The following is an 11,905-nucleotide window of genomic DNA, read 5'->3' as shown; positions in this document are numbered from 1 at the left end:
AATCTTAGAGAAACCGGAAACAAAAAAATGAAAACAGATTCAAGTTACAAGTGACCACAAAATTTGGTTGAAGGTTTACTATACCCACCCATATGGATTTTTTTACAAGTTATTTTTCACGATGATTTATTATGTTATTACACTATGAAAAATATTAAATAAGTTTATTAGATAAATCATATTTATATTATTAATTAAAATAATATATTAAGGAAGAAAAAAAAAAGTGAAAAGGATATCTTAGCATCAAGATTAAAAAAAAAGAATCCAACGGTTGAAAATAATTTTTTTAAAGAGCAAAACAAAGAAGGAAGGGACTATATATATACATAGACATCCCCCATTCCTCACTATAGAACAGACCATTCTACTTCTATATTAAATGAGAGTGTCAGAGAGCCTCACACATATAATTGAAAGTCCCTTTAGTAAATAAAATCAATAGTAGAAGAGTTGGTAGCAAAACTGGTTGTTTTCTTTTCCAAAGGAAAAAAAATCGTAAGAGTGATCAATAATTCACTTCTTCTAAGGTCATCATCATCTGACATAAGTGGTGAAATCTGATTGGTTCACCGGAGATAAAATGGAGAGGACGACTTGGTTCGACAACGACGGTTTGAAGAAAGGAAAGTGGAGTGCGGAGGAAGACCGGATACTCGTCGCTTACATCAATGAATACGGTCTAGGAGACTGGCGTACCCTGCCTAAGAGAGCCGGTATAAATATATACTTACACCCTATACATATGCATACATTACGTACGGATCACCTAGGCTTTTGCTCTTTTATTAGAGTTAACTGGGATTGTATAGCTGGTTTAGTATTAAACCGTGTATTTAAACCGGTTCTTTGTAATATATAAACAGAGTAACAGACTCTGTAACTGAATAACAGAATCATTTTTCATCTTCTTCGATTCTTTTATCATGGTATCAGAGCTTCTGAGCTAAAACTCAGTTCTCAATCTTCGTTTCCGCATTTCATACTCTCCGATCTATCAATTGTTCGCTTCTAATCATTCTGTCAAGAACGAATTTCGATATGGTTACTCTTCGATGATCCACTCGACGTAGCACTCGTGTTGCTACACCGGTGACAAAGACGGCGACTGCAACAAGAAGACGATCTATTCCGATGACTTCTGACTCCGATCCACTTATTCCGGTGAATCTACCGCCGACTTCATCTATTCCGGTGAATCTACCGCCAACTTCATCCATTCCGGTGAATCAACCGATGAATCATTCGTTTCCAGGAAGTTCATCAACTGAATTTGCTCCGATGACGCACTTTCCAAGAAACTCAAACACGGAGCCTTTCTCTTTCGATGGAATCCAATACTCACCATACTATCTAACGAATGGCGATAATCCTGGAGCTGCGATCATCTCTGAAACTCTTGATGGTACGAAATACAACACTTGGAATATTGCGATAACTATTGCGTTGGATGCGAAGAACAAATTAGCCTTTGTTGATGGATCACTTCCTCGACCCCGCATTATCGAATTTGGTCTCGTTGCAACAACATGGTTAAATCATGGATCTTGAACTCAGTTACGAAGCCAATCTATGGAAGTATATTGCGATTCAACGATGCTTCCAAGATTTGGAAAGATCTATTGACAAGATTCCGCATCACTAATCTGCCAAGATCGTATCAACTCACTCAACAAATCTGGTCTCTTCATCAAGGCTGTCTAGATCTTTCTACGTATTATACAAAGCTGAAGACTCTTTGGGATGAGCTTGATGGCGCAGATTGTGAGAAGACTTGCTAGAACTGTGATTGCTGCAAATCAACTCATAAGAAGACAGAACATGCTAAGATCATCAAGTTCCTAGCTGGCTTGAACGAATCTTACTCTACTGCTCGTAGTCAGATCATAATGAAGAAACATGTACCAGATCTTGCTGAAGTGTACAATCTTCTTGATCAAGACTACAGTCAACGTACCATCAACCCTGTGTCTAATGCTTCAGCGTTCAATATGGTGAATCAAGGTCCTGATGTGTTTCAAGCCGCAGTTAATGCAACACATTCAGCTTCACAACATCGCTCAAGCAGACCTTTGTGCTCACATTGTGGCTACTCTGGTCATACAGTTGATAAATGTTACAAGATACACGGCTATCCTCCTTGGTTTAAGTCCAAGAGACCAAGTTCTGACAAACAGAATGCACCTACGAAGCCTCTAGTTGCTAATATGTCTCTTAATGAAGTTCATACTAATGATTCTCCATTCACAGGTTTGATGAATAACCTTTCCAAGGATCAGATACAAGGAGTTATTGAATACTTCAATGCTCAGATGCAACTGAATGATGCTCCACAAGCTGATATTCCTTCAACATCTGGTGGAACCATTACCACTCTACCTGGTATGGCTTTCTCTTCGAAAACCTTATGTTTTGCTGGAATATTACGAGCTACTGGAAATATCTTGTCCTCTGAATCCTGGATCATAGATAGTGGAGCGACGCATCATGTTTGTCATGATAAGAGTCTATTCTCTTCTTTATCTGATATAGTTAATAGATCAGTGAGTCTACCAACTGGTATAGGGATCAAGATAGTTGGTACTGGTCAAGTGAAGTTGGATGAATCTATGATCTTGAACAATGTTTTATACATTCATGATTTCCGCTTGAATCTTCTCAGCGTCAGTAAGTTGACAAAGGATCTAGGCTACAGAGTTGCTTTTGATGATGCTTCCTGTGTGATTCAGGATCTTACCAAGGGGTTCACGATTGGTCAGGGTGAAGAGATAGCCAATCTTTACGTTTTGGATAAAACATCATTCGGAGAAAGATCTGTTCTACAATCTCATTTTTACACAAATTTTGTTATAGATGCAACTCTTTGGCACCACAGATTGGGTCATCCCTCTGTTCAAAAGCTAGATTCTATAGCCAATGTACTAGGAATTTCTCAAAGAAATAAAATGCCTTCTCATTGCGCTATATGTCCTCTTGCCAAACAAAAGCACTTGCCTTTTGATTCACAAAATAACATGTGTGCTGCAGCCTTTGATCTCCTGCATATCGACACATGGGGACCTTTCTCAGTACCATCAGTAGAAGGTTACCGTTACGTCCTCACGATTGTGGATGATCATACTAGAGTGACATGGTTATATCTCTTGCGAACAAAGGATGAAGTCATCAAAGTGTTTCCAGAGTTCATCACGATGATTGAAACTCAATACAAGACCAAAGTCAAAGGGTTTCGTTCATATAATGCAAAGGAGTTGTTGTTTGTGGAATACTACAAGAAGAAAGGGATTATGGCTTATCATTCATGCCCTGAAACACCACAACAGAACTCCGTGGTGGAAAGGAAGCACCAACATATACTAAACGTTGCTCGTTCTTTGATTTTTCAAGCGCGGTTGTCTTTGGATTTTTGGTCAGATTGTGTACTTACAGCTGTTTTCCTGATCAACAAACTACCTTCACCACTGCTCAAGAAAAAGTCTCCATACCAGATGTTGCATATGAAGAAACCTGATTACTCTGGGATTCGAGTCTTTGGTTGTCTGTGTTATGTATCTACATCATCAAAGAACATACACAAATTCCAACCACGCTCTAAACCATGCTTGTTCTTGGGATATCCAGCTGGCTTCAAAGGGTATAAAGTACTGGATCTTGATACAAATACAACTTCTGTATCACGTCATGTCGTTTTTCATGAAGATATCTTCCCATCTGTGATCAAAGATTCAGATCTTCAGCATGACCTTTATCCGGAGATTGATGATGTGAATAAGACTCACACAGATTCTACTGATGTTCCTGTAGCTGTGAGTGGTGATACTCCTACAGTTGTGAACAAAGATACTGTGGTTGATAATCAAGTTCCTATAATTTCAGAATCTAGTTCTAGAAGACCTTTGAAGCAACCCGCATATCTGGAAGATTACTACTGCAACATGACTGCTACAGACATACCATATCCTCTTGCCGCTCACTTATCATATGAGAAGCTCACCAAGGGATATCGTGATTATGTCTGTGCAGTTACAAAGCATGTTGAACCGACATCCTTCAATCAAGCAAAGAAATTTGATGAATGGATTAAAGCAATGAATGAGGAGTTAATTGCTTTAGAGAAAATTGATACTTGGTCTGTCTGTTCTTTACCACCAGGGAAACATGCTATAGGTTGCCGATGGGTCTACAAGGTGAAACTGAATGCTGATGGCACCTTAGAACGCTATAAGGCTCGTCTGGTTGCTAAAGGCTATACACAGCAGGAGGGGATTGATTTTGTTGATACTTTTTCTCCTGTTGCTAAGATGAATACCGTTAAGACATTGATCGCTGTTTCAGCTGCTAAGAAGTGGAGTCTTACTCAACTTGACATCTCCAATACCTCACATTCAGATCATACCTTGTTCATTCGAAATATCAATGGTATCTATATGGCAGTTCTAGTCTATGTAGACGACATTGTTATTGCCAGTAACAATGATGAAGTTGTGGATCAGTTGAAGAATGCTTTGAAACAGAGTTTCAAACTGCGTGATCTTGGTCCTCTTCGGTATTTCCTTGGTCTTGAAATTGCTCGAGCAAGCCATGGAATATCAATTTGTCAAAGGAAGTATATCTTGGAGCTTCCAGATGAAACATGGCTACTTGCTTGTAAACCATCTACAATACCTATGGATCCAAGTATCAAACTCCGAGCGGATAGTAAAGAACCACTACTTTCTGATCCTGGCTTATACAGAAGATTGGTGGGTAAGATGATGTACTTGACAATAACACGTCCTGATATTACCTTTGTTGTCAACAAGTTATGTCAGTTCTCATCTGCTCCCACCGCTACTCATCTCAAAGCTGCGTATAAGGTTCTTCACTATCTGAAAGGTATTGTTGGCAAAGGATTGTTCTATTCAGCTACTTCTGATTTAGTCTTGAAGGTTTTCACAGATGCAGACTGGGGTTCTTGTGCTGATACTCGACGCTCTACCTCTGGATATTGTATGTTTCTTGGATCATATTTGATCTCGTGGAAGTCCAAGAAACAAAATACAGTATCTCACTCATCGGCTGAATCAGAATATCGTGCTATGGAGTTTGCAGTACGAGAAACAGTATGGGTTGTTAATCTTCTCAAAGAATTCACGGCGCCACAACATCAACCTGTGGCTTTCTTTTGTGATTCAACCACAGCAATTCACATTGCCAACAACACAGTATTTCATGAACGAACTAAGTGTTTGGAGATTGACTGTCATATTGTTCGAGAGAAGGTTTTAAAGGGTTTGATCAAGTCACTACACGTTCGGTCAGATAATCAATCCGCGGATGTGTTCACTAAGCCTTTATATCCTGCTCTTTTTCATAGCTTGTTAAGTAAGATGTCATTCTCTTCGATATGCATGCCATCTTGAGGAGGGGTATTAGAGTTAACCGGGATTGTATAGCTGGTTTAGTATTAAACCGTGTATTTAAACCGGTTCTTTGTAATATATAAACAGAGTAAGAGACTCTGTAACTGAATAACAGGATCATTTTTCATCTTCTTCGATTCTTCTATCATCTTTCAAAGTTTTTTTGTGGATCAAATCTCTCTTTCAAAGCTAGGATCTCTGAAATCCAGTTTCTGTCGGGTCATAGATTTTCTGTTTTGTTGTGTATGTTTTGATTTTTTGTTGATTCTAATTTTTCTTGATCATGTAAAACATTCCATCGTCTGAAGAGATTTATTAACAAATATCTATATATAACCTTTTTGCAGATATATATACAGATTTTTAAAAACTATATCAATTTTGGGAGACACGAAATTACAACAAAGATGTTTAAGCCATTATTTATGCAGTTGATGAGAGTTATCCAATTATTATATTGATCAACTTGCAGAACCTTCGATCATAGTGTGTCGATGTGATGATATATTACCTATAATGCAGTATGTGAACCCATGAAAGACAAGTATCATCCTGATTACTTTTTATCATGATTTATTATTATATATATTCAGTCTTCAAAAGTGTAAAGCAAATTGGAAATATCTTTTAGTAATTTACAAAATCAGAAAATTTACGTGATTGTGTTTTCTCCCTTTTTATCTGATGGAAAAAGGCTATATCTCTCCTTTTTATTTTTGTAAATTCTCTGCTTGCCACTATATTAAAGTAATAATCTCGCCTCACTTTTATTTTCAAAATGAGAAAAGGTCTGCAAAGATGTGGAAAGAGTTGTAGATTAAGGTGGCCGAATTATCTGAGGCCTGGAATTAAAAGAAGCAACTTTACTCCCCAGGAGGAAGAAGATATCATCAGATTTCATTCTCTTCTTGGTAACAGGTAATTAATTATAGACTAAACAATTTATAAATAAATCAGAAATCGTGTTATATATTGACATATTGTGAATGCATGATTAAACTGATGGTTATGCATAATTACATAACGTGGGCAGCAATAGCAAAGATAATGCCAAACCGAACAGACAATGACATAAAGAATCATTGGCACTCATGTCTTAAGAAAAGACTCGTTAGAGGCGGAATCGATCCCATAACCCATGAGCCCATCGTCAAAACCACTTCCTCCTAAACAACGTCGTCGCCGACACTGACCCCTTCTTCTTCCACTACGTCTCCCTCCTTTTCCTCCACAAGCTCTGCACGTCTACTAAACAGGCTAGCTGCTGGAATCTCCTCAAGAAAACATGGACTGGATAGGATCAAGAATGTGATATTATCAGAACCAAGACAAGCCTTTAAAGAAGATAAGTTGATGATAAGCAGCAAGGAAGAGGAGGAGGAAGTTAATGGTTGTTTCATGGAGATTGATGACAATCTGATCAGTATGACTTCGTTAGAAGAGTTACTTTGTGAGTCTACTACTACTACTAGTACGACGACTGGCTTCATGGCTGCTTTTGATGACTGCTCATTAGTTGAGCCCTACGATGTGTACCAGTATGATTTCTATCATGAGGCTGATGACCAACTTGACTTGTTTCTCGAATTTCACTCTCTTGGACAGGAAAATTTATCTTGAATTCCTTTTCTATATCGGTTTGTTCAGAGTGACTAAAAAAAGAAAGAAAGAGGTTTCTGAGGAAACCAAGTGTTTTTAGTGGTTACCACAATAAATGACATGTATGGTCAATGTTTATAAGTTTTGGCTGTAACTTCTTGCACATGCTTATGAGCCCTACAAGCATATCTGAGAAGGGGTTTCATTCCATTTCAATGAAACAAGCCAGTAAAATATTTTATTATTGACTGCTTCGTCATACTGGTGTGTTGTTGAAACTTTATTAGTATGTGTAGGATCCGCGACATATTTAAAAGATAATAATATCATGTGGATCTAGCTATCAAAGTATCAAACATTCAAACACCATAAATCTCATGATCCTTTTTTACCTCAAAAACTCTATTCTCGTTCTTATGAGTTCGTTACCTCAATCAAAAATGACAATGGTCACTGTGTCTGAAATCCTCGATTCAAATTACTACAGGACGGAATTAATATTGCATATTGTGGTTGCTCAAAACCTCTTTGTATTCAACAAAAAAAAAATTCCATTCTTATTGCAATATAAAGACTTGTTCGGTTAGATACTGGGCTAGCCGCCTACCAGATCTCATATATATGGAAATAACGTATATTATATTTGATTAATTCAAAACATAAAGCATATGTTTAAGCCAACGCGACAAGAATGATTTAGTGTCATTTTAGGCCTTGGGTGCTATAAAGCCAGCACGACAGCAATGTGATTCCATAATATTTTCCCCCTGAAAGTCGCATGATTTGGTAAGGAATTGGGGTCATAAGGTGCAGTAAGAGAACTCCAAAGGATGGTGACACTTAGGGGACGTATTCAATTAAACATTTGATTTGATTTGATTTTTAATGGGATTTTAGATGATTTCAAAAAGTTGCAGAGATTTAAGTGATTTTTGTTAAACTATTCTAAAATAACACCTAAAACTATGAAATTTGGGTTTTAATTTTTTTAACTAAAAAATCCTATCCAAACACCCTAAAATCACCCGAAAACTTTAAAACTCCACAACTTCAAATATTTTCAATAACAGTAGATTTCAGAGTACTTTAAGAAATGTCAAATTCAATAACAGTGGATTTTAAATGAGTTTTTTAAAATTCATGTTTCAATAACAGTGGATTTGTCATTTTAATACAAATCACCTGAAACTTTCAGTTGAATACATCCCCCTTAAATTTTTTTTACCATAAATATAACACATTAAAATTAAAATGATCAAAATGTTTCATTAAAGAGAAAAAAATATTTATATCCGTAAAGTTAGCTAATCTAGAGTTAGAATTGAGGTGTGGAATTTGGGAATGGGGAGAGGGGATTAGAATTTTATAAAAATTAATATTTAAAATAAAAAAACTTAAAAATAGTTACAAAAGAAAAAAAATCTGAAAAAGTAGAAAAGTTTGAATAGAAAAATGTAATTTTCAAAAATACAAAAAATAGTTTAACTTTTTATCTTTTATTTTTATTTAAATAGTTATTTATATTTATAAATCTATAAAATAATGGTAGAAGGATCTTTAACATCTTTGATGAAACATGTTTTGGTTATTTTCTCGTTGGTGTGTTATTTTGGTAAAAAAAAATTATTTGAGTATTTTTTTGGGAGAATTGTTCTTTTTCTAACGTATAGAAAATGTTAAATAGTATTAAACTAGGTGCTTTACCCGCACATGCGGGTTTAAACATTTTATAGTTACTTATTAATACATCTATTATTAATTAAAAACTATAATGATAAATCTTATATATATTATATTCATTATTAATATATAAATATTATAACTCACTTAATATTATCTTTTCAATTATATAAAATTAAAGATTTTAGTTGATTAATGTCTAATTATGTATTCTATTTTTAATTTTTAAATTTTTAATTAAAAGATATTTTTTGGATAACAATACAATATATATAAGAATTATATTTTTATTTTAAAATAATTTTTTAGATTTTGGATAATTCTTATTATTATTAATTTATTCAATTATCCAATCACATAATCTAAATTCTTTTTATTTTTAACTAATTTATCAAAATAATTTAAATTCGTTATTAACCACTCTAAATTTTAACGTGAGATCTCGAATACGAAAAAATAATTAATAATATATGTATATTATAAATCACTTAATATTATCTTTTCAATTAGACAAAATTAATGATTTTAGTTGATTAATATTTAGTTATGTATTTTCTATCTTTAAATTTTTAAAGTTTCATTAAAAAATATTTTTCGGATAATAACACAATATATATAAGAATTATATTTTTATTTTAAAATATGTTTTTATATTTTGGATGATTCTTATTATTAATAATTTATTCTATTATCTAATCAAAATAATTTAAATTCGTTTTTATTTTTAAACTAATTTATATATTTTATTTATTAAGGGTATAAATGTTATTAACCGCTCTAACTTTTAACGTGAAAAATTATTTCGGAAATAATAGTATAGATAATTTATGGTAACCAACTAAAAATATTTAAAAATATAATAGATAGATAAGTAAAATTACAAACTAAAAATATTAAAAACATGACAGACAAATAAGTATTAAGCAAAATAAGCAAATAAAAATATTGAAAATATTGATAAATAAGCAAGAAAACCTACAATTGTGATGAAGCCGACACATACGCCCAAATAATAGTATAGATAATTTATGATAATCAACTAAAAATATTTAGAAATATAATAGATTTTTATTTTTTTTGTCATATGATGGATTAATATTTAACTTCAACACGAATTACACCAAGACAGTACACTAAGCCAGCAAAGGACAGATCCCTTCTGGAGCCAACGGCCGACGTAGTAATGCATTACTACCTGCAGACAAAGATGAAGATTTAGAAAGCAACTAACAGTACATAAACTTGGAGGAAACAAGATCACTGAGAACTTATAGAGCTAAAACAAAAATCCATAAAGTGAAGCAAAACGAAAGGGCAGCCACGATGAACGAGAAAGCGTTGAAGGTCGAATTTATTGGGGTGATAGAACAGCTCCAAGATATGATCCACCATTGGACCACGAGCAAACGTCACTCAAACACAAACTTCACCTGAGGAAGTTATGAGAAAACGGATCTCCACTCGAGCAGCTGATTAGGAAGGCGGTTGACAATCAAACTACTCAGACTAAACACAATTGAGCCAAAGCTCCACAGTCCCTTACCAAAGAATCCGGAGAAATCCGTCGATTTTAACCAAGGAACAACATGACACCACAATATCGCAGCTTCACCATGAATCATTCCAACCATTAACTCAAGGGTCGAGCACCACCTTACCGAAGACGGAAATGACGCCACCGTGAGCAGATAACGAAACCTTAGAGCACAGCTGGGAAACACAAACCGAAAACCCTAAGAGCCACCAAACGACACTGCCTCAAGACCACCGAACACCATATAGATACATAAATCTTGTTTAACAACCAAAGCTTAACCACTTAACTAAACCTTATATGACCTTCGACAAAGACAGCCAGGGACTGAAGAATGGACAGCCGAGAATGCTGACCCATCGCAAACCCACCTGAAGGAGTCTCACCAAATCCGATGGAAGAAGTAGCTACCCACATCAGAGCCGGTTAAGTACTGCGCCGCGCACCAGAAAACAGATTCGAAACTGGAAGAACACCCCAAGCATAGCGAAAAGGTAAAGCAAACCCGACCCCAATTCTCCGAAAGACCCCAATCCATCAAAGCTTCAAATCACAAAGCAACCCAGACACATAATCTAAAGACAACACACTTACACAGAAACAAACAAACTTAACACCTGAGAATGGTTTCAAGAGGGAGAAACGAAGCCATGCATAACCTTCGGCCTTCAACAGCATCAGAAACTGCCGGATAAGCTCACGATTATCGCACCAAAACCGACAAGCCCAAGACTTGAAAGATTCTCCATCCAATCAATAGCCGAACAAGATCCAACACCATAGACGTAGGATCCCTCCGAAACCAGATCTTTGACCAAACTAAAATCGGTGACAAGTTTCCAAATCAAAGCAAGAGAGACTTAAAGGGAGTAGAAACATGGCCGCTCCTGGTGGCGGTGAGAAGCACCAACCACCAGAGCAGGAGGGGAGATACGGCGGCGGTTGAGTCGACTAGGGTTCGTCGCTGTTTCTCTCTGTTTTATTTTTTTTTAACTGTTTTCCATAGAAATATAATAGATAGATAAATAAAATTACCAACAAAAAATAATTAAAAACATGATAGACAGATAAATATTAAGCAAAATAAGCAAATAAAATTATTGAAATTATTGATAAATAAGCAAAACAACCTAAAATTATGGAGAAACCGACACATAATCCAAATCATTTCATAAATAATAATATAGATCAATCTCTCAAAGCAGATGTAGTATTAATTAGTAATGAGTCAGGCCATTCATAAGAGTAATCACATCATTATGGTTTGATTAAGTAAACAACCATTTTTTATTATTGGAGCTTATGTGGTCATCTTTTTCTCTCCATTCCTTGATTTCATTCTCTTTCTTGCCGTCCAAGCATTCAATCCATTATAAACAATTTAAATAGATTCAAAACATAGAATGATCTTGGGAGGATGAGATGGACTCTCCTTCGGCATCAGGGACAAGTACATCAACATATAACAAAACCGAGTGTAAGAAATAGAATCTAAGTAAACCGGCCTTCATATACAGTCAAGAAAACTTATTACATCGGTTAAAATTTTTGGAGCCCAGTTTAATGTTGAGCAACAACAAAAACAACCCTTCCTATGCAATAACCAGGCTTAAACATATAAGTAACAAAAACGAGAATAATATGCCTCAGAGGTAGTGACAATTGTGATTAAATTCATCACTATAGAATC

The 11,905-nt window shown here is 35.2% G+C and overlaps 1 pseudogene; it reads left to right on the top strand.

Moving 5' to 3' along the window:
• The first annotated feature begins 373 nt into the window (after positions 1-373).
• LOC106298759 lies at positions 374-7,245 on the top strand (annotated as a pseudogene).
• The last annotated feature ends 4,660 nt before the right edge of the window (positions 7,246-11,905 follow it).

This window comes from Brassica oleracea, chromosome C6, assembly GCF_000695525.1.
Source record: "Brassica oleracea var. oleracea cultivar TO1000 chromosome C6, BOL, whole genome shotgun sequence".
Taxonomy (NCBI): Eukaryota; Viridiplantae; Streptophyta; class Magnoliopsida; order Brassicales; family Brassicaceae; genus Brassica; species Brassica oleracea.
This window is presented reverse-complemented; position numbering and strand designations above follow the sequence as displayed.